The 22872-nt window shown below is 48.8% G+C and overlaps 1 protein-coding gene across 1 annotated transcript in view; it reads left to right on the top strand.

The window, feature by feature from the left end:
- HHIPL2 (HHIP like 2) overlaps nt 1-22872 on the top strand; it is a 330904-nt gene that overhangs the window by 64993 nt on the left and 243039 nt on the right. The window lies entirely within an intron of this gene.

Genomic DNA, 22872 nt, shown 5'->3' with positions numbered 1-22872 from the left:
TAAATCCAGTCACTTCTGCTGCTGCGGCTGATTTAAGAGCGCAGCCCCCCCTCCACAATATCCATGGGGGGCGAGGGGGGCGCTTTTAACAAGGGGGGCAAAGTCAGTAGAGAGGTAGAGAGGAGGCCGGGCGGATCAGAAGTGGCCTAGCTCATTGGGTGAATGCACCCACTGCAGGCACTGGCATGAAACCATTTAAAACACATCAAGGCAACTCGGTGGGTTGATGCACTGCCATGCTCCCCCTAAAATGTGCCTTTCATGCAGCTGGTCAGCGCACGTGGGGAGCTCTGCCTTCACGGGGTCACAGCAGTCCCTCATTCACTCATTCCCTCATCTTCAGTGGTTCGCACCCTGCCCTGATATTTCTGACTTTGGCTGCTTCAGGGCGCTTTGAGGCAGGGAGGGAGTGGACAAGCTGGGAGGAGGAGTGAGAAACTGAAAGCTCAAGCCCGATGCCCGGCTCTGGCTCGGTTCTGGCTCGGCTCGAGCTCCTCTCGAACCCTCGAGCCCAAGCCGAGCCGAGCCTTCACGTAGAGTCTGCCTGCCACACGCACTCTACCCCCATGCACCGAGATGGAAATGAAAAACATGAACCTTTGATGTGAGACTGAAGAGGGAAAGAAAACCCATCTAGTGGCTGGACTCTAAACTATATGAAACCAGAAAACATGGCATCAATCCCAGCTGCTCCACTTGAGCACATTGTGTGATCATGCGCACATACTGTATTTCACCAGCCTCCTGTTATTTCAATCTCACCCATGAGAGCGCTTTGAAGTACCTGGGCTCAGGGTGTGCTGTAAAAGAAACCTCGCATGTTTGAGGTCATAGAATTGTTGTGTTTTATCTAGGACCCCGATTAATATTGTGACCTTATGCACCTATACGGCTATAATCAATTCATACCCCTATAATGGCATAAACGATCAGAGCCATATTTCAGAAACTCGTCTCTGCAGCTCATTACAGTACATGACACAGCAGAAGCCACTATCTTAGATTCCTAGATTGCACACCGAGTTCTTTCAACAGATAAAACCCCCAGCAACCTGGGAAAGCCCCGCTTGCTTTGTTTTTATAAGTAATAGAACTCTAATGAGCACTGTAAGAACGACCAGTTCTTAGGGACATCTTTATTGACGTCTTATGTCCAAAAACTTACGTCAAACAAGGCACCTTCCAGGTATAAATAATACCAACGTTGCCTTAAGCAAATGCGATGGGGGTGGTGAATACAGGAGCAGAACAGCTATCCCTTGCAGAGCCCAGCAGATGCGAGAAGCCCACGGACGCTGCCCCTCCTCCTCCTTGACGCGCTGAGAAAGACGCTGTCTTTTCTCCTGCCGAGAAAATCCAGCTTCGGCGTTTCCAGCCTACCCTCACGGGTAACTGGAATATCGAGTCCTGAGGGGAGATACCAGACCTCCAACATTCTATTCCAGAGGTACGGTGTTGACTAAACCCTTAGAGAGAATTCTTGAAGCAAACCCTTGGCAAAACCAACTTAACTTAAACTGCTACTTACTTACTCCCTCCCAAGTATTAGGCTTAGGTCAGGTACACCGGGGTAGGCGTAGTTAGAAGCACCAGTTGAGGACGTTAGCTAAATGTATATATGAATGTATATATTTTATTCATTTTAACTATCGTATGGCTAAGTAACCATATCAATGCTTTTACAGTATTATTTCGCAATACTCCTTTTACTGTACGCACTTTTTATAATAACAAGTCTTGCAATTGTGGCAATTCATTTCTCTTGCATGAGAAGAAAGACTGTTCAATAAATAATACCTTTTATTGAAAACGCCCGTCTCTCTAGTCTCTGCATACTGGTGAAAGTAATCTGCACAACTGACTGAGTGAAATAGCTATCTATTGTTTCACACAACTCTAGAGATTGACCCTTATTCTAAGGAGCAAAGTTGTCATGTTTATCGGTTGTTGGAAAACTGAATCCCTTCTTGTCTGAGCCAGGGAAGCTGATCACTTCCTATTCAGTCAAGAAACTTTCCAGTGACCTCTGAGCTAGTTGGTACAAACCCAATTAAGTCTAACATAGTCAGTAGAGACCTGGAAGACCGCACTTCTACTTTTACACTGCTGTTTATGTTATTCCAATGCGCAGGGCCTATAGGGAGAATAGGAACAACACTACATAATACAATCTTGCATGAGTGCTCACTAAACTTTTTAGAACGAAGACCCACTTGTTAGAAGGACAAACCTTCGCGACTCACCCACCTTTAAGGGACAAGAGGCGGGTGAGTTATGAATGTTACTAAAGCTTGGTGCGGTATCACCCTGTCATTTGCAGACAGCACACTTCCTATTGAAGTGTCCACTATCTTTGCACAGACACACATTTTACTAATAAAACTACACAGCGCACGAATGATGATGTGTGGGAATCGGGTTTCTGTGAATATTTATCATTTGTGCATCCGCAAGAACGGTGTCTGGATTTGTCTTGTTCCATTTAAAACCTCTGTTTCCATCACACTTAAGAAATACAAATAAAACCTGCTCATTTTTGCTTTCCTCGCTGAACAGGTTATCAGAGCACCCGTTTTTAGACCTGGGGAAAAGGGCGGCTCTTACAAGAGAACGCGTTTCATGGGCAATAAAGTAGTAACATCACACATTTAAGAAATACAAACATATGTATGCCCATGAAGAAGACAGTAAAATAAATGCTTTTTGTTTTGATGGAATACAAATTTTTAAAATAGAAATGTTTGCACGTACTGCCCATAGTAATCTTGGCCTTCTAATTCACAAGAGCTTATGTTTTCTGTAGTGTTTCCATCCACCCCCCCACTCCATCCATCCCCATACTCCACCCTATCCATCACTCTAGTGCCCACACTCTAGCACCACCACTCTACCCGCCCACCACTCTACCCTCGACCCCACCCTCAAAATCCACCATCCAAATCCACATCCAAGCACTACTACACCCTCCAAATACACCCTCCGACTACACCCTCTAACTCCACCATCCAACTATACCCTCCAACTCAACACTCCAAATCCACACTCCAACTCCTTCCTCTACCTACAAATCCACCCTCCAAAAACACCATCCAACTCCACACTCCAACATCCAAATCCACCCTCCAACTACAACTCCAGCCTCCAAATCCACCCTCCAAATCCACCCGCAAACTACAACTACGGACTCCAACTCCACACTCAAAATCCAACTCCACTCTACAACTCCACCATCCAACTCCACCCTCCAAATCCACCCTCCAAATCCACCCTCCAACTCCACCCTCCAAATACACACTCCAACTCCAGCCTCCAACTCCACCCTCCAACTACATCATCCAACTACACCATCCAAATCAAAATCCTACATCCAAATCCACCCTCCAAATCCACCCTCCAACTCCACCCTCCAACTCAAAACTCCACCCTCCAAATCATCCCCCAACTCCACCCTCCAACTCCACCCTCCAACACAACCCCTCAACGCCACAGCTTCACTCAACACCACAGCATCACTTAACGTCACAGCATCACTCAACGCGACAGCATCACTCAGCGCCACAGCGTCACTCAACGCCACAGCGTCACTCAACACCACAGCATCACTCAATGCCACAGCATCACTCAACGCCACAGCATCACTCAATGCAGCATCACTCAACGCCACAGCATCACTCAACGCCACAGCCTCACACAACGTCACAGTATCACTCAGCACCACTCAACGCCATAGCACCACTCAACACCACAGCACCACTCAACTCCACAGCATCCCTCAACGCAACAGCATCCCTCAATGCCACAGCATCACTCAACGTCACAGCATTACTCAACGCCACAGCATCACTCAACGCGACAGCATCACTCAGCACCACTCAACGCCACAGCACCACTGAATGCCACAGCATCACTCAGCACCACTGAATGCTACAGCATCACTCAGCACCACTGAATGCCACAGCATCACTCATCACCACTGAAGGCCACAGCATCACTCAGCACCACTGAAGGCCACAACATCACTCAGCACCACTGAGGGCCACCGCATCACTCAGCACCACTGAACGCCACAGCATCACTCTGTGCAACCATTCAACAACAACTGGTTCTAATATGTTCTCTCAATGTTTCACGATTTATTACAAATGTAACAAAAATATGTTAATATTTCACTTCTGTTCTTGGATTTTCATCACAATAAAATACACTGAACATAATCTTCCCAAAAGTTATTTACAAAAGTTTAAGCTATTGCCATTATAAATTACAATAACTTTTATTTAAGTATTAATTATTAAAAAAAATAAAAGACATTGTTATTTGTAATATTAATACATCTAAGTCATGTAAATACAACACATATTGCATTACAAATGCTAGAGGTGTCACATTTGCGAAAGTTAAAACTATTGGCAAGTTCAGTTCAAAACAACTTTATTTCGATTCATGACGAATCATAAAAAGCACATTGGCAATGTTAATGACAAAGCTATTAATTTCAATATTTTCAAAACCAACACATAAATAAAAAATGTGTCATTTACAATACCAATACCTCAAACTTTCCTAATGCGAGACCTATTGCATTGCAAATGCTTGTTGTATAGGGTAGAGGGTATAGAGTCCATTGCTTATCAAAAGAAAGTTTAAGTCTGGGATGTGTAAAAACTTCAGAAATTGCATTTCATACATCCCTTAACTCTACTTTATTTTTGCTCTTGCGCAATTAATTATTAATTTTCTGTTATAATTAGTGAGATGTTCAAATTTCCTTCCTCAGAAGAACCCGCGTTTAATGATGGCATGTTAGATGCTGTGCGCCTGTTTTTCCGTTCTGCGTCTATGGGGAAATGCGCTGGTACATAAGGGCCTTTGTACATCGCCAGGGGTAGAGAAGCCACGGCCTTCCGTATCGTGATTGATCATATGTTTCCCCTAATTAGAGTTGAAAAACTACCAGCGGAACACCTAATCTTTATTGGTAGTTTGACATTTCCGTCTGCTTCTTTGCGTGACTTGGTTTAAGATATTATTTTCGAACTTTGAAGAATTCACAGACTCGAGAAAGTTAACGATGGGGCCAGAATAGGGATTTTCCATTTATTTTATTGGAGGACAGCTGCCGTCTGCATCTACGCTTCAAAATAAGTGTCTCTTTGAGGAGGCGCGTGAAGAAATTACCAGTGCGAAATGTTGAGACCCTTGTAAATCTCAGTGGCGGCTGGTGACATTTGAAAGTGGTGTGGCGTAAAACAATTGTCGTACTTCACTGCGGCGAGCAAGCCTGAACCACCTACGGGGGTTCTAGGGGGTTCACCCCTGGGGATGGATCCAAAAAACACACAGATCATTGAGCAATAAAAACAGTAATTGCTTTCCAGTGAACAGCACAAACACTCCTAGGAGCACAACAAACACCCCCAGGAACAGCACAAACATCTCTGGGATCAGCAAAAACACACCCACGAACAGCACAAACACTCATAGGAGCACCACAAACACCCCCAGGAACAGCACAAACATCTCTGGGATCAGCAAAAACACACCCACGAACAGCACAAACACGCATAGGAACCTCACAAATACCCCCAGGAACAGCACAAACACCCCCTAGGACTTGGAACAGCACAAACACATCCATGCAGTGACACTTCAGCTGGTCATGCAACGTGGCGTGACCTGGCTGTGCGTGGAATCCTAGCGCCAAAAGATAACAGGTCCAAACAATGACAGAGATTCGGGATGAGTAACATTGCGTTATTTTTGCATGCGTAATATGTGTACCCTTTGTGGAAGTTGCAGATAGCACCCAAATCACTCTCAGGGGGGGTGGGGGGGGGGGGGGGGTCGCATAAGTGACGATAGCGCTCACCTGCAAAGTAGCGCATTATCAAGACTTGTGCTCATCAGCACAACACTAAATCAGGCCGACCATTACATTAGATAATAAACTGGCCTTCAGAATTCACATCTCTGATTTAAAGACACGCATTGACAAGCAAGTGAATGTGTTTATTCATTTAATTTTCTTCTGAAGTATTTAAAGAAGAGAGACCTCAGGTAATGGTCATTGGCGTGCTCTAAATTGACTATACCGGCTCATAACAATATGACAGAGAAGGACAATAACAATAAAAAGTCGGTCACAGACGAAAAGAGCCCAGAGGGATCAGTGAAAGGGGAGGCAGGCGCTATTCACTAGTTAAGCAGGTGGAAAGAGAACAAATCAGTCTCTAGGGTTTCACGTTACACCACCAGGTTAATTGATTGTTTTCGAGGGATCGCAGAAGGAAGGTTTCTTCGCTGGCTGTATCTTTCTTTAACACAGAATATCCAAGCAGATCGGAAAACTGCTTTTGGTATTTTTAGAAGCACCAGTCTGGATTGTGTGCATGTGAAGTTGCACAGTTCTGGCTTACGCCACCCAGGCGGACGCAGTTCAGAGTCAAAGATTTGGGGTTACAGTATCCGCTTCAAAGAGACATGGGTGCACATGCCCACTTTAGAGATAGTATCAGAACAACCCACAGTAAATACCGCCTGTCACGTCGTCTCGCCTGACCCTACTTTAGGACAGGACAGGCGAGCAGGAAGAAGGAACAGGAAGTAGGAAACAGGAAGGGGAACTAGCCTGTAAGCCAGTGCGAGGCTGGCAGGGAATAAAGCAACACGTTAGTACATAGCCTCCGACTCGGTGTATTTATTTACGTGGGTGATCACGACAATGGCGACGAGAGTGGGATCATATTAAAACCCACCAACAGCAACATCACCCAGCCAACCAGAGTGGCCGATCACCAAGTCCAGCAGCCTGTCTCACCGGCGGCGCGGAAGAGCGCGAAAATCAAACCAGCCCGGAAGAGCGCGAAAGTCAAATCAGAGCCGGAGCTGCCAAAATCAACTCAGCGCAGGAGCTGCCGGAGCTGCCTTCCTGCGCACTCACCAGAGAGGTCCAGCGATCCATGGAACCCAACACCGCCGGCTAGGAGCAGGAGCGCATATGCCAGAGCGCTGCCCCCAAGGGATTCCAGTCACGAGCAGCCCGGAAGGTACGAGGCGCCCGTGCAGCGCGAGGAAGGAACTGCCCGCATCCGCGACGAAGGAGTGAGGGTGAGTCATACCCGGCAGCCTTCCCTGTGACGCCAGACCCAGGCAAAGGTCCAAACATAGACGGCAACAACACCAAGTAAGAGACAAGACGTCCCGCGCGGTGGCCATTTTAAAGTCAGGCGCCGGCGCATACCTAACCCACGAACTCACAATGGCGGCCATTTTAAGGTCAGGCGCCAAGCATTAAGAAGAGTCCCCAGCAAGGATAAAATAGCGAGAAAGTCGCGCAAAGACGCAGGAAAGCCTGAAAACCTTCTCAGAAGCCCGCATTCACTGTGCAGCAGAACAAACCTGCCAGTCGCAACAGAGAACACGCGCAAAGACGCAGGAAAGCCTGAAAACTCTCTCAGAAGCCTGCATTCACTGTGCAGCGAGCAAACCTGCCTGCCTCTTGAAGAGGCTACTACAGATGTCCGACCCACCTCCTGATAGCTCGTCGGGAGGGAGCAACACTACAGGCCCAGCCCCACAAGCAAACACAGGAGGACCATCCAATCCGGGCGCCGCACCTACCATGGCCAACAACCCCATTGGAGCCTCGTTCATGCGCCAACCACAGCCACTGCCACTGACACCAGGCAACAGTATGGGTCCAACGTGGAAGTGTTGGAGTGAGGATTTTGAGGACTATATGATAGGCTCCCTGGTGCAGGACCACAAGCAAAAACTAGTGGCGCTGAGGAACCTGATAGGTCCGGACATTGCGCAGATCATCAAAGAATTACCCAACGCAGCGACCGCTACCTACGATGAAGTAAAACTCGCTCTTGACAGACGATTCCTCCACAAACGCAATGTGGATTACGAAAGACACACCTTTAATCTAGCAACCCAAGAAAAGGACGAGTGCATGAGTGACTTCATCATGCGTATTAGGAGATTAGCACGATATTGTGACTTCGACAACTTCAAGACAGAAGACGCCTTGAGACTCCGCATCATCGATGGATGCCATTCTGAGACCCTCCGTCGACGACTTCTAAAGAAACCATATTCCTTGGAGGAAATCGAGGAGCTAACCCGGATAAATGATCAAGCAGAAGATTATGCTAAACGAATGGGAACGCACAAATCTGACCAGAAAGACCACGCACTACGTGTCCAGACACACAGATCATCTAAGTCGTCCAGACCGACGTCGAGCTCCCATAAATCACATACCTCCCGGAAAACACCCTCCAAAGGAAGCTCACGACATTCCAGGTCTACCAAGTCAGTGCCCACCTGCTACAGATGTGGACAAGACTACCCACACTCAGGACAGTGTCCAGCAATTGGCCAGCGGTGCCATCGCTGTGGGAGAGACAATCACTTTGAGGTAGCGTGTCAAGCCAAGCAGTCAACTCACAAATCATCGACCAAAAGCCGTGACACACGTCACCACGCGAGAGCCATAAAAGGGAGGGAAAGACACTCCTCCAGCTCATCAAACTCCAGCGTCCAGTCAGCTTACTCTAGTCAGTCAAGAAGTCGCTCTGAGAGCATTCACCGGACCAGGCACCAAACAACAGACTCCTACCGGTCACGCAGAGACACATCCAGTGAGTCTTCCTCATCACGCACCCCAACATCTCAAGACAGCGATGAATATATCTGCATGGTAGCAGATCCCGACCGCCTAAAACGATACCCGAAGCTGGACATCCTGATAGGAGAACACCCTTCGAAATTTGTCCTGGACTCAGGAGCTTCGCTAAACTACATCTGCGCTCTTGAATACTACAACATGAAACAAAGACCCAAATTGGAACCTGCCGCCGTCCGCATCTTCACGTGGATGTCACGCAAACCTCTACCATGCCTAGGCCGGTTTCACACCACCCTCACCTTCAAAGACCGGACAGTCGATGCATATATCCACGTGGTAGAGGGACCAGATGTAGCAGACTGCCTCCTCAGCCTACCCACGGCAGAAAGACTCAAGTTGGTAGAACTCCTCTACATGACGGAAGATGCTCCTGACATCGTAGCAAAATTCCCAAACCTTTTCAAGGGCCTCGGGAAACTAAACCACTTCAAAGTAAAACTCCATATCAATGAGAAGGTGACACCTATCGCCACAGAAAGGTGCCATTCCACCTCCAACAAGCCGTTGATGATGAGTTACAAGACCTACTCCAGACAGACATCATTGAACGCACGTCAGGACCCACGCTATGGGTGTCACCAGTCGTGGTGGTTCCCAAGAATGGACAAGACAACAAAGTCCGACTGTGTGTCGACATGCGCGCGCCCAACACCGCCATTGAGCGGGAGCGCCATCCCGGGCCGCACATCAGTGACATGATCACGAAACTGAATGGCGCCACTGTCTTCTCCAAACTCGACCTCAATAAAGGTTACCACCAACAGGAGCTCCATGACAAGTCGAGGTACATCACGACATTCACTACGCACCAAGGCCTGTTCCGTTATAAGCGCCTGAATTTCGGCATCTCCTCGGCCGCCGAGATCTTCCAGGAGGCCATCCGACGGGTCATACAAGGCATCCCTAACGCCTTCAATAATAGTGACGACCTGCTAGTGTTCGGCAAAGACCAAACCGAACATGACACTGCGCTGGACAGGGTCTGCCATGCGCTGTTGACCGCAAACCTGACCCTCAACGCCAGCAAATGTGAGTTCCACAGGGACACCCTGAAGTTCTATGGACATATTTTTTCCAAAGAGGGGATGAGACCAGATCCTGAGAAGGTAGTGGCACTTGCGGACACCCCAACACCTCGAGACGTGAGCGACCTTCGCTCTTTCCTCGGAATGGCAAGCTACTGCGCGCGCTACATTCGTGACTACGCCACGATCAGCTATCCTCTACGTGAACTCACTCGCCAGGGTCAACCATTTGAATGGACTGAATCGTGCCAACAAGCATTTACCATCATCAAACAAGCTGTCGGGTCCGCCACAAATCTGGCATACTTTGACACAAAGAAAAAGACAGAAATCACAGTCGACGCCAGCCCAGTGGGTCTGGGCGCCATCCTGGCCCAATATCGTGAAGACTCGGATCAACGCCATATTATTGCGTACGCAAGCCGCAGCCTCACAGACACTGAAAAAGCCTACTCCCAACCGGAGAAAGAAAGCCTGGCTGTGGTGTGGGCGTGCGAACACTTCCACCTGTTCGTCTACGGCAAGCACTTCACGATCATCACGGACCATCAGGCCCTCATCACCATCTTCGGAAATCCCAACGCAAAGATGCCGCCGCGCATCGAATGGTGGGGCCTGCGCCTGCAAGACTACATTTTCACAATCATCCACAAACCCGGAAAAGCTAAAAACCCAGCTGATTTCATGTCGCGCCATCCCCTGGCCGGAGCTCGGACTGCGCTATCTGTGGCTGACGAATACCTTCACTTTGTCGTTGACACAGCCTGTCCACCCACAGTCCCTATCGGCGCAATTCAGGAAGCATCCACGCTTGACCCACTCATACAAGCTGTCATGGCTCGCATCCGCACAAACACCTGGAGGGATGTGAAACACTCACCGCAAGACTCTGACCACTTGCGCCAAGACATTGCCGCGTTCCAACGAGTGTGTGACGAACTCTCCATCAGTGACAACGGCCTTCTCTTGTGAGGGGGGAGGATCGTGATTCCACTCAACCTGCGCCAAGGAGTCATCAACTTGGCACATGAGGGCCACAGAGGCATCAACGCAACCAAGAAAGCCTTGAGAGAACGCGTGTGGTTTCCCACACTTGATCACATGGTAGAAACCACCCTGAAAGACTGTATGACGTGCCAGGTGGTCAGTAGGGAAGAGCCCCCAGCACCGCTACAAATGTCAGACCTACCGGAAGGAGTATGGCAGCAAGTAGCAGTTGATTTCTCCGGACCACTGCAATCAGGGCAATACATCATTGTCATCATGGACGAATACTCACGATTCCCCTTTGCACATCTAATACCATCCACTCGAGCAACGACAGTAATCCCGGTGCTTGATGAAATCTTTGCAGCATGGGGCATTCCTTTGCGTGTAAAAACAGACAACGGACCGCCATTCAACGGACATGAATTTGCAAATTTTGCAACCCATCTTAACTTCAAACATAAGAAAATCACCCCATTATGGCCACAGGCAAATGGCATGGTGGAACGATTTATGGGAACACTCAAAAAGGTGATTCAACAAACTGAACTGACTCACAGAGATGTTCAACAGACACTAAACGAAGTGCTAAGAGCATACCGAAACACACCACACAGCACCACCAACCAGTGCCCAGCCACTGTGATGCTAGGAAGGACACCTCGAACCCGACTACCTATGGTGGACTTCACACCTCAACAACGACATGTCACCGTTGATCACGACACACTAGTCGAGATAGACCACAGAAATAAACACAGAATGAAGACATACGCGGATCAGCGTAGGCATGCCAAAGACACTAACATCCAAGAAGGAGACTGGGTGATTGTCCGAAGCGATCGGCGTGCCAAGGCAGACAGCCGATATCTCGACATTCCTTTCCAAGTCATCAAAAAGAAAGGAACCATGATCACGGCCAAGGCCGACCACAAACAGATAACAAGGAATATTTCGCATTTCAAAAAATGCAATCGGAACACCCGGCGAGAGACATCGTCAAGTCAAACCTCAAGTGAATCTCACAACCAAAGTGACAGCAGTGACCAAGGCCCTCACAGTCCGGCACGGACAATGGAAATCACAAGCCACCAGAGTCAAACGTCAAGGCGAGAGAAACGTCCCCAACGTCTTATCATAAAACCTCGACGACTGGTTGAAGAAATGTAGTAGAAGCAAGACTCTGTGAAACAGGGGAGATGTCACGTTGTCTCGCCTGACCCTACTTTAGGACAGGACAGGCGAGCAGGAAGAAGGAACAGGAAGTAGGAAACAGGAAGGGGAACTAGCCTGTAAGCCAGTGCGAGGCTGGCAGGGAATAAAGCAACACGTTAGTACATAGCCTCCGACTCGGTGTATTTATTTACGTGGGTGATCACGACACCGCTGTCACCACAACACTCACCTATCAAGCACAATGTACCCCGCAGCCACCTGCAGCAACCTTGAGCACCTCGTTAGGCATCCCAACGATCCAAAGGCAGCGGGACTCGGGAGATGAGGCCGGAAGAATCAGTTGGCTTGAGCCCGCAGATGATGATGACCCGGTCTTCACAGTCAGGCTGCAGCCCCTCTTGATCCGCCATATAGAAGGCCTTCTTCTCCCAGCTTGGGAAGGGCCATGCTAGCGGCAATCCACGGCCTCTGACTCCAGCGGAAGCAATGCAAAACCATCACCCACCCAGGATCAGGGCCGCTCTGCCACCGCGCCTTCGCAGCCAGGCCACAATTGAGGGAGGGACAGCCACGGCCGGCAGTGGGAGTACCTGCAGGGCAGTGACGTGGGGAGGGGGAGGGGCAGGGTGGGGGTAGTAATGAATGGATTACGGAGTTTTACAGGTAAGTAAACATTTAAATAAATAAAACGAATTTCGTTGAGCGCACTGCATCGCATTTGGGGATGCAGTGCACTCAATGAAATTCGTTTTATTTATTTAAATTTTTACTTACCTGGGAAGCTCCGTAACCCATACATTACTACCCCCCACCCTGCCCCGCCCCCTCCCCACATCACCGCCCGGCAGGTACTCCCACTGCCGGCCGCGGCTGGGGAGGGAGGAGGGAAGGATGATGCAAGGCTGCGTGGTGACAGCTCTCAGCCAATCCTGGCACTGCATTAGCAGCACGACTGCGCCAGGATTGGCTAAGAGCAGGGTTAGTGCCTGCCCATAATGGGACCCGGGGGCCCGAGTCCCTCGCACCCTGACTCGCTGTAGGGGAGGGAGGGGAAGGTACTGTACCGTGTGCCCATGCGCCGGCCAGTCCTAAAAATCAATAGCCCAAAAATTGACATGCGCATACTGCAGCTGCGCTGTTTCTGCAGACTGTTGTGCTGTGCTGTCAATCACTGCCGCAGTCCCGCCCACACACCTTCCGCGATGACAGGCATGTTCAGGTAAGCTGAGCTGAGCTAGCGTTGCCGCAGAGAAATTTGCGAGTGAGCTCACACTCAGTTTATTATTTACATTTTACCTGCCTGTTCAGCGTGACAGTCGTCCGTGGATTGGCTAGTGGGGTGACGCCCCAACGCCCTCAATGGACGCACCGCCACTGGTAAATCTGAAACATCAGACACAAAAGCCAGAGCTCAAATTAGGGTGCTGTTTGCTTCTGTTCAAAAGTGTTATTTTCAGTAGCACAGCTTGTATCCTTAGTGGCCCCGGGTAAGAAATATTTTTGGAGCCCCTGTTTGGACCATCTTTGCATTTTATCACTCATATTCTGCATATTCACACCCCATGATGGCAAACAAAATGGAATCATAAGTTACAGGTTGAACAAGAGAAACAGACAAAGGTAAAGTAGAGAAAAAGCTCACCTTTCCAGGGGCCTTGGAAGGTGGGGGCTCTGGGCAATTGCCCACTTTGCCCATTTGTTAAAACATCTCTGGTTTAGGTTAACATATTTGTGCAACTCATCATTACAGTATTCATAAATCCTGTGCTGGATTCCCAAAAATCCTGAAAGCCTGGAGGGTCCCCGATTTGGAAATATGGCAGAAGAATCACAAATCCTGTGAGACAAATAATTTTTACTAATCATTTTATTGCCAAGGGGTTTCTTTGATGCCCCACACATAGGCCAGAAGGGTGGGTCAGGATAGGTTCACCCTATCGCCTTATGCCACTTTGTTTTATTTTCTCAATAGGGTGCTCATTGTACTACGTTGGGTAATGTTGGGTACAACAGAATTATTTTGGGGATGTATGACGTTACAACGCATACTTTTACAACGCCTACCTTTACAACGCAATTTTTACACCGCAACATCCATTACAACGCATACCATTACAACGCATGCCATTACAACGAATTCTTTGAAACTACCTTTACAACACATTCCACTACAACGCATACTACCTTTACAACGCATACCATTGCAACACATAACATTACATTACATGTAAGGTAAGTGTTGGATAGTGTAGGGGTTAAAATTACTAATCTAACTCCAGGGGGTGCAACAGTGGGGTAAGTGTTGGATAGTGTAGGGGTAAAATTTACTATTCTAACTCCAGGGGGTGCAACAGTAGGGTAAGTGTTGGATAGTGTAGGGGTAAAAATTACTATTCTAACTCCAGGGGGTGCAACAGTAGGGTAAGTGTTGGATAGTGTAAGGGTACTATGTGCTGTAATGGTATGCGTTGTAATGGTATGCGTTGTAATGACTGCGTTGTAATGGCATGCGTTGTAGTGGTGTGAGTTGTAGTGTCATGCGTTGTAATGGTTGCGTTGTAAATGCATGCGTTGTAATGGATGTTGCGTTGTAAAAGTTTTGTTGTAATGGTAGTGCGGTGTAAAAGTTGCGTTGTAAAGGTTTTTTCCCTTATTTTGGTGACGGCCAGCAACTTTGAATGCAGTGGATTCACAAATCAGCAGCCAGATAGGTGACTATGCAATGTACGGCAGGAGCTAAAACTTCCTCGACCAGTGGTTTGCTCTTTTTCTTTACTGGATTCCTGAATCCTCTGTGGATTTGTTAAACTGTATAGGATCCCCAAATTAAATGTGCAGATATCTCTAGAATGTAATTTCTAACTGCCCAGCCAGAATTTTTTTTAAATACTAATTTTTTTTAAATTGCTGAAGAGATTTATAGTAAACCAAGCAAAGGAACTCCTTTGAGTGAAGTTCTTCGTATATGTATATATCACCAAAACTCCCTCACCAAGAAGAAGCAGGACCCTGGGGGGAAGGTTGGAGAGGCTTTATTTATCCAGACACAGACTCCAGCTAAGGCGAATGTATTTCGACAAACGTCTTCTTCAGCACCCTCCGCCAGACCAATGAGTCATCATGCTTGTTTCCTGCTGCCTTTAATTGATTGCAAATAACACAGTTGATGGACAGAATGCAGAACAATGTCTTACATTCACCCCAGTACAAAGATCTTTTTTGCAATTTTCACCCCGAGTGGGCTGGGTATGCTTAGACGTGAGTCCCAGGCTCTCCACATCACTGGAGTCAAGCTATCCAGGCTGAAGAAGGCTGATAGCCAGAAACCGGTCCTTGAATGCTTGATTCCGGTCTAGGAAAGACATGGCTAGGTAGTTCGGGCTGGACTGTTCCCATGAGGCACAGGGTCAAGGCTGATTTGCATATAGCCATTGTCTGACCTAGGGTCGTGTGGAGTGCAAAAAACGATGGATTTAGGCCCAGATCTTTGTACTGGGGTGAATGTAAGACATTGTTCTACATTCTGTCCATCAACTGTATTTTTTGCAATTTTCACCTCGAGTGGGCTGGGTATGCTCAGACGTGAGTCCCAGGCTCTCCACATCACTGGAGTCAAGCTATCCAGGCTGAAGAAGGCTGATAGCCAGAAACCGGTCCTTGGATGCTTGATTCCGGTCTAGGAAAGACATGGCTTGGTAGTTCGGGCTGGACTGTTCCCATGAGGCACAGGGTCAAGGCTGATTTGCATATGGCCATTGTCTGACCTAGGGTGGTGTGAAGTGCAAAAATCGATGGATTTATACCCAGATCTTTGTACTGGGGTGAATGTAAGACATTGTTCTGCATTCTGTCCATCAGCTGTGTTTTTTGCAATTTTCACCCAGAGTGGGCTGGGTATGCTCAGACGTGAGTCCCAGGCTCTCCACATCACTGGAGTCAAGCTATCCAGGCTGAAGAAGGCTGATAGCCAGAAACCGGTCCTTGGATGCTTGATTCCGGTCTAGGAAAGACATGGCTTGGTAGTTTGGGCTGGACTGTTCCCATGAGGCACAGGGTCAAGGCTGATTTGCATATAGCCATTGTCTGACCTAGGGTGGTGTGGAGTGCAAAAAAACGATGGATTTACGATCAGATCTTTGTACTGGGGTGAATGTAAGACATTGTTCTGCATTCTGTCCATCAACTGTGTTTTTTGCAATTTTCACCCCGGGTGGGCTGGGTATGCTCAGACGTGAGTCCCAGGCTCTCCACATCACTGGAGTCAAGCTATCCAGGCTGAAGAAGGCTGATAGCAAGAAACCGGTCCTTGGATGCTTGATTCCGGTCTAGGAAAGACATGGGTTGGTAGTTCGGGCTGGACTGTTCCCATGAGGCACAGGGTCAAGGCTGATTTGCATATAGCCATTGTCTGACCTAGGGTGGTGTGGAGTGCAAAAAAACGATGGATTTAGGCCCAGATCTTTGTACTGGGGTGAATGTAAGACATTGTTCTGCCTTCTGTCCATCAACTGTGTTTTATGCCTGTAATTGATTGACACTTGCCCGCTCCTCCCCTCTACAATGCTGTTCACCTGATGTCGTTTGTTAACAATACTGCAAACCACATCTCCCAGGATGCCTTAGTCGTGCAGCCGCCCAGGTAGGTGATAATGACAGGGAGAGTTTGAAATGTTGAAAGAATTTCACTGCGGCGGAACCCCATTTACGCAGGGCATGGTGACACATATCGCTGTGCCCGGATCCTTTAGCCCTTCCTCGAGTCCCCTTGTACCGCCACATCCACCGGAGTCAGAAGTTCAATGCGCAGGGGCTACGTTGCGAAGCACAGTGCCCAAAAGAGGTAAGATACCTCCTGCTACCGTTCTCCTACACCAGGGGCGGGTGCCAGGCACATTCCATAACTGAAAAGTTCCCAATTGCCGTGAGGCGTGCCAGATCGTGTCCGGACCCAGTTGCGTGGCGTGGGTTCCTGTACTGCGCCTCTGGCCAGCGCAGATAATGTCACCAAAACTCCCTCACCAAGAAGAAGCAGGACCCTGAGGGGGAGGTTGGAGAGGCTTTATTTATCCAGACACAGACTCCAGCTAAGGCGAATGCATTTCGACAAACGTCTTCTTCAGCGCCCTCCGCCAGACCAATGAGTCATCATGCTTGTTTCCTGCCGCCTTTAATTGATTGACATATATATGTACATATATGTATGTACATATATATATATATGTACACACATATATATATATATATATAAATATATTCACTGAAAAAAACATAGGTTTCAGGGATGTTATAGTTAGAAATGATCATTTACAAAAACCTTTTAAATCACTGAAAAAAACAGGTTTTAGGGACATTATAGTTAGTTGCACATTTCACTCGTACAAAACCAAAGAAATTCGGCCGTTATAGTTAGTTGAGCTAACTATAACTCGTGCCCCTGCAATGCACTGCTGATGATGTCTCATATTACATCATTTATGACATAGTCAGTGACATCACTGATGACATCACTGATGACATCTCAAGTGGCATCACTGATGACATCATCCGGTGACTGTGTTTCTGTAAAGTTTAAATATGTGAACAAGGGAGCTTGCATCCCGAAACGCGTTGATGTAACTCGTCATTTCATAAATTAAGTACGTTTTTAAACATTACCCTGCAGTGCCGTATGGTTGTCTATTGTGCTTTGAATGATCTCATATCTGAGATATATATATATATATATATATATATATATATATATATATATATATATATATATATATATATATATATATATATCTCGCAAGCTGTATTGATGGATGTGTGGGTGTATGAGTGTCTGAATGTCGGATGATTTAGTAGGTGTGTGACTGACTGTATAAGTGAGTGATTAAATGTGTCTTACTGAATGCATGGGTTAGTGACTAAACTGTGTGAATGTCTGTATCAGTCTGTCAGTTGGTGTGTAAGCGGCTGCATGGGTTGGTGAGTAGCTATGTGAGTGTCTGCATGGGTTATTGATTGGTTCTCTGAGTATCTGTATGGGTGCCCGAGTGTCTCTGTGGGTGGGTGGGGGGTGTGACTCTGTGCATAGATGTGTGAGTCGGTGATTCACTGGGTGTATGGGTTCAAGAGTGCATCTGTGAAGGGCTGTATGTGAATGGGTGTGTTGGTGAGTGAATGGATGTCTCAGTGGTACATGTGTGAGTAAGTACATATGTGAAAGGCAGTATATGTGAGTGTTGGAGTATATAAATGACTATGTGAAAGTGAGTGATTGTGAGAGTGTCTGTATGAATGTGTGTGTGCTTGTGTCAGTGATTGTTGAAGACAGTAAGTATCTGTATAAATAAGTGAATTGGTGTGTGTATAACTGTATAGGGGTGTAAATGGGAGTGTGATTGATTCTTTGCATGACTGACTATGTGGGTGAGTAGTGGTGTGTGAGTGTCTGTATAGGTGTATGAGTACATATGTTAGTGCTGTATTGATGAGTGACTGTATGTATGAAGAACTGAATGGGTGAATGAGTGGACGTGTGTGTAGGCCTAGGAATCAGTGAGTGGGTATGTAGTAACTGGTATTGGTGTGTCTATGGTTTCAAAAAATGGTAGTCTGCATTTAGAGTGGGTGTATCAAAGGTTATGGGGCCTGGAAGCCTTTTTTTTTTGTTTAATTTTGGGGATGGGGGCCCCACACCACAGACCAATTATGGCCCCCCACATCCAGCGGAGTCAGAGGTTCAATGCACAGGGGCTACGTTGCGAAGCACAGTGCCCAAAAGAGGTAAGATTCCTCCTGCTACCGTTCTCCTACACCAGGGGCGGGTGCCAGGCACATTCCATAACTGGCCTGGCCAGCCTTATTTTTTTTGGAAGGGGGACGCATGGCCCCCCTCCTCAGGCCAATTAAGGCCCCGGGAACCCCATCCCCCGGGGCCGGCCTTTCAGTTTTTAAATATTTTTTTATTTTTTTATTGCAAGGGATGGGGCTTGTGTGGCCCCCTCCCGGGCCTCTTCTGGCCCCAGGGAACACATCCCCTGGGGCCTGACCTCACTGTCGAGGACAGTGGGGGAGCCCCAATGCCCCCTCGGTCCCAGCCGGCACCTCACCTCCTGTGGGGGCCGATATACCTTTTGCACAAGGGGAGCTGCTGACATGCAGCTTCCCTTGTGTAAAAGCCATCTGCTTTGGTTTATGGAAGCGAGAGCAGGTTTCCTGCTCTCGCATCCAAAAACCAAAGCAGAGTTTGCTATGACAGGGCGGGAGCCTTGCTCCCACCCTGTCATAGCAAACAGCAATGTCCTGGGGGTGGGCACCCTGGGACAATGCAGGAGCCAGCCATGGGGGTTGGCGGTCCCCAGGACCATCAAGGGCTCCTGGAGGGGCGTGCCCGGCCCCCCTCCCATCATTTGTAAAGCCCTGGGGAGGTTGTGGCCCCCGGGGGGGGCTGTAACGGACCCCTGCATTTGAATATTTGGTGCCCCGGGGAGGTGATGGTCCCCAGGGCAGTGTGAGGGGGCTTGACCCCCCCACACTAATTATTATTTATAACCCTGAGGAGGTGGCAGTCGCTGGGGCTTGGGGGCCCGCGAGCCTCCCCACCCAATTTTAAGATAACCCTGGGAAGGTGGCATTCCCCGGGGCTTGGGGGGGGGTCCGCAAGTCCCCCACCCATATTTGATAAAAGCCCCTGGGAAGTGGCTGTTCCCATGGCTGCGGGGGGACCGCATGACCCGCATATAAATTATGAAGCCCCCATGGGCCTCCACACCATAATTTAGAAGTGCCCCTAGGATCTGGCCCTCCCTGGGGCTTTTTAACAACGAAGCGCAGGAACGCGCGCTTCATTTTTTAAAATAATTTTGGCCGGATTCGCGCACCCAGCGCAAATTTGGCCGAAATTATTATTTTTTTAAATGCAATTTTTGGGCGAGGTGTCCTTGTGGGACTCCCTGAGTGAGCAGGCCTTGGGGGTCAGGGTGTTTCTACCCTGCCACCTTTTCTTAGTTTTTTACTTTGTTTTAACCTTTTTCTTGTGACTCGGTTACCAAGTCACATGATGGCTTCCAACACTTCCTGCTTTGGAGGGTTGGCAGCCAATCAGAAGTCAGCTCGTGCTCGTTTTTGGACCCCCCCCCTTTTTTCTCGGCCCCCTTTCTATGAATCATCCTGAAACTTTCAAGACAGGAGCAGACCGGAGCGCCCCGTTAGTTTAAAAAATTTTGCGAAGTTTCGTCAAATGGCTCTAAAGATATTGGCAAAAGAAAAATCGCTTTTTGAATAGAAACAAGGTCCTATTTTCTCTGTATCGAGGAGCAAAAAGTTCCTCCTATGGGAGTTAAAATGGCAAATGTCACATTTGGGACGTCACTTTGTTTTGGCCCTGCTTGATTGTTCTGCCAAAAAACTTTGCCTGAAGACTCAAAATGGGGGATACTTTTTTTGCAAAGCTTCCTTCAAATTTCTAGAAAGGCATCAAAGTTATTAACATAACAAAAATGAATTTCATTGGAAATTATATTGCTGCTCTCGTAGTGTGGGTATGTGCATATATATATATATATTCTCGCTCCAAGGTTGTCCACCATTGAGTAGCACGCGAGCAGCAGCTTTATTTATGTGTAGGTGAGGACGGGGATCCGCTTGTAGACGCCGCTCCGTAATGGATCTGCCCGACGCGTTTCGAAGCTCCATCTGCTTCTCTTCAGGGGCTTTAACGGAAGCGGTGTGCGCACCCGCTACACTTCTCCAAATACGTATAACTCACCCGCCGATGGGAGGCTCCAATGAGACTTCTGGGAAGTGTAGTGCGGAAAGCACACAATCAAGTCCTGGATGGACTCCACAAGTGGGCCCGTCCTCGATCCCATGTACGGCTGCTACTTCACTGCCGTGACCCCCACGTTAACGGGGTGGTGCATACTCTGCGGCTGGACTGCCGCATATAGATTCTCGCTCCAAGGTTGTCCACCATTGAGTAGCACGCGAGCAGCAGCTTTATTTATGTGTAGGTGAGGACGGGGATCCGCTTGTAGACGCCGCTCCGTAATGGATCTGCCCGACGCGTTTCGAAGCTCCATCTGCTTCTCTTCAGGGGCTTTAACGGAAGCGGTGTGCGCACCCGCTACACTTCTCCAAATACGTATAACTCACCCGCCGATGGGAGGCTCCAATGAGACTTCTGGGAAGTGTAGTGCGGAAAGCACACAATCAAGTCCTGGATGGACTCCACAAGTGGGCCCGTCCTCGATCCCATGTACGGCTGCTACTTCACTGCCGTGACCCCCACGTTAACGGGGTGGTGCATACTCTGCGGCTGGACTGCCGCATATAGATTCTCGCTCCAAGGTTGTCCACCATTGAGTAGCACGCGAGCAGCAGCTTTATTTATGTGTAGGTGAGGACGGGGATCCGCTTGTAGACGCCGCTCCGTAATGGATCTGCCCGACGCGTTTCGAAGCTCCATCTGCTTCTCTTCAGGGGCTTTAACGGAAGCGGTGTGCGCACCCGCTACACTTCTCCAAATACGTATAACTCACCCGCCGATGGGAGGCTCCAATGAGACTTCTGGGAAGTGTAGTGCGGAAAGCACACAATCAAGTCCTGGATGGACTCCACAAGTGGGCCCGTCCTCGATCCCATGTACGGCTGCTACTTCACTGCCGTGACCCCCACGTTAACGGGGTGGTGCATACTCTGCGGCTGGACTGCCGCATATAGATTCTCGCTCCAAGGTTGTCCACCATTGAGTAGCACGCGAGCAGCAGCTTTATTTATGTGTAGGTGAGGACGGGGATCCGCTTGTAGACGCCGCTCCGTAATGGATCTGCCCGACGCGTTTCGAAGCTCCATCTGCTTCTCTTCAGGGGCTTTAACGGAAGCGGTGTGCGCACCCGCTACACTTCTCCAAATACGTATAACTCACCCGCCGATGGGAGGCTCCAATGAGACTTCTGGGAAGTGTAGTGCGGAAAGCACACAATCAAGTCCTGGATGGACTCCACAAGTGGGCCCGTCCTCGATCCCATGTACGGCTGCTACTTCACTGCCGTGACCCCCACGTTAACGGGGTGGTGCATACTCTGCGGCTGGACTGCCGCATATAGATTCTCGCTCCAAGGTTGTCCACCATTGAGTAGCACGCGAGCAGCAGCTTTATTTATGTGTAGGTGAGGACGGGGATCCGCTTGTAGACGCCGCTCCGTAATGGATCTGCCCGACGCGTTTCGAAGCTCCATCTGCTTCTCTTCAGGGGCTTTAACGGAAGCGGTGTGCGCACCCGCTACACTTCTCCCCGTTAACGTGGGGGTCACGGCAGTGAAGTAGCAGCCGTACATGGGATCGAGGACGGGCCCACTTGTGGAGTCCATACAGGACTTGATTGTGTGCTTTCCGCACTACACTTCCCAGAAGTCTAATTGGAGCCTCCCATCGACGGCTGAGTTATATCAAATTGGAGAAGTGTAACGGGTGCGCACACCGCTTCCGTTAAAGCCCCTGAAGAGAAGCAGATGGAGCTTCGAAACGCGTCGGGCAGATCCATTACGGAGCGGCGTCTACAAGCGGATCCCCGTCCTCACCTACACATAAATAAAGCTGCTGCTCGGGTGCTACTCAAAGGTGGACAACCTGGAGCGACAATTTACACGCGGCAGTCCAGCCGCGGAGTTTGCACCACCCCGTTAACGTGGGGGTCACGGCAGTGAAGTAGCAGCCGTACATGGGATCGAGGACGGGCCCACTTGTGGAGTCCATACAGGACTTGATTGTGTGCTTTCCGCACTACACTTCCCAGAAGTCTAATTGGAGCCTCCCATCGACGGCTGAGTTATATCAAATTGGAGAAGTGTAACGGGTGCGCACACCGCTTCCGTTAAAGCCCCTGAAGAGAAGCAGATGGAGCTTCGAAACGCGTCGGGCAGATCCATTACGGAGCGGCGTCTACAAGCGGATCCCCGTCCTCACCTACACATAAATAAAGCTGCTGCTCGGGTGCTACTCAAA

This window comes from Lissotriton vulgaris, chromosome 6 (genome assembly GCF_964263255.1).
Source record: "Lissotriton vulgaris chromosome 6, aLisVul1.2, whole genome shotgun sequence".
In the NCBI taxonomy this organism is placed as follows: Eukaryota; Metazoa; Chordata; class Amphibia; order Caudata; family Salamandridae; genus Lissotriton; species Lissotriton vulgaris.
This window is presented reverse-complemented; position numbering and strand designations above follow the sequence as displayed.